Raw genomic sequence first — 1,512 nt, forward strand, 5'->3', positions numbered from 1 at the left:
ATTTTATATTAATCTAATACTAACCGGAAAAAAATAAGATACTGTAATAATGTAGGAATATCTAGAAATAAAAAAAAAAATATTATTAACTTAAATATTTTTATAAATTATTTTTGATGAAGTATATAAGTAAAAAAATTACGTTTATTTTTTAACAGATGGGTTCATGCCATCTAATCTTCCTCCCTATGCAATGGAAATCTTGACTTATGCATGGACACAGCATCTTTTTTTTCCGGTCTTTCTGAAGATGCTATATTTACAGGCATAAGCTCCTCTTTAGATTTCCATGTCGGTGTTATTTTTCCAGCAGCAACCAGAACAATTGTCTTCATTAGTTTTGTAAAATGATCATGGCATACAGGGTCGTATATTTTACGCACTATCCATTTCTTCCTCGAGCGGGGGTGCTCTAAAGAGGTTCTCTTTGTGCCAAGCTCTTCACTTTTCTTTGTCGGTCTACGGACAATGGCTTGTGACCGACCAACATTATTGTTGTGTGACAGAATGGCCAACTTTGTTCGTGCCTCCATTGAGTTCATCCGGTAATGTAACCGTTTGCTTCGATATTTAAGAACACTGGAATGAAAAGTTTCGATAGCACCAGTACGGCAGTACAGCACCAAATGAGGGACATCGTTTTTCAATTGTGTGGACAGTACTAATTCCTCAAGTGCCTTGAATGCTGCACTGGGTTTGATTAACCATTCCACATGGACATCAGAGTCACTTATCGGTGTATGCTTACAGTACTTTGTTTCACCAGCCTCCTCCCACTCATGTATGTTGCGAACATGGTACAGTAGGGATGTCCATGTGCTCCAAAATAATTCTGTATCTCCCTTACAGTGCCTACTGCACCAGTAAAAATGGTTTATTACTGCCGATAGCCAAAATTGCAACTCTTTACAATTAGCTTTCTTGCTGGCCTCTACTAATTTTTTTTTAAAAGATTTCACATAGTGCCACAGGTCGTACTGATGGGAAATGTGGCTATATTCTTCTCGCATTTTTTTCTTTATGCCCACATGGCGATCCGTACCAAGAACTTGCACATCATAATTATCTTCTATAATGCGTTCCAGACAATTTTGAAATGCCATTTTTTCCATGGCAACGGACGAGGTGGTTTGAGTCACCTGCACTGTTTCAAAATTAATTATAATTTCAGACTCCAGTTCCATCATGGTATATGTGCAGTATTTCGCAGAAAAGCCTGGGCTATCACATTGCCCATCGCCAACTAAAAAAACCGAATCCTGTTGCAAATTAGTTTTTATTTTATTTTTTTCGTCAACCCAGGTATGATCAATTCCACCATAGATGAATCTTGACAAATATTTGTGATATGTTGCCTTTGAAAAAATCGGAATATTGCATAGATCCATCATTTCCTTTACAGTGGTGAATGATGCTCCACTGCAAGTAATGGCCGACGCAAGAACTACATTGCCAGCCGCAAAATTAGCAATTTTTGGTTGACTTTCCCAAAGAAGAATTTTGTGGTTTTCT

General features: G+C 37.5%; 1 protein-coding gene across 1 annotated transcript in view; it reads left to right on the forward strand.

Moving 5' to 3' along the window:
* Positions 1 to 1,512, forward strand: part of NECAB1 (N-terminal EF-hand calcium binding protein 1) — a 316,109-nt gene that overhangs the window by 188,177 nt on the left and 126,420 nt on the right. The window lies entirely within an intron of this gene.

Source organism: Aquarana catesbeiana, linkage group LG05 (assembly GCF_042186555.1).
Source record: "Aquarana catesbeiana isolate 2022-GZ linkage group LG05, ASM4218655v1, whole genome shotgun sequence".
Lineage (NCBI taxonomy): Eukaryota > Metazoa > Chordata > Amphibia > Anura > Ranidae > Aquarana > Aquarana catesbeiana.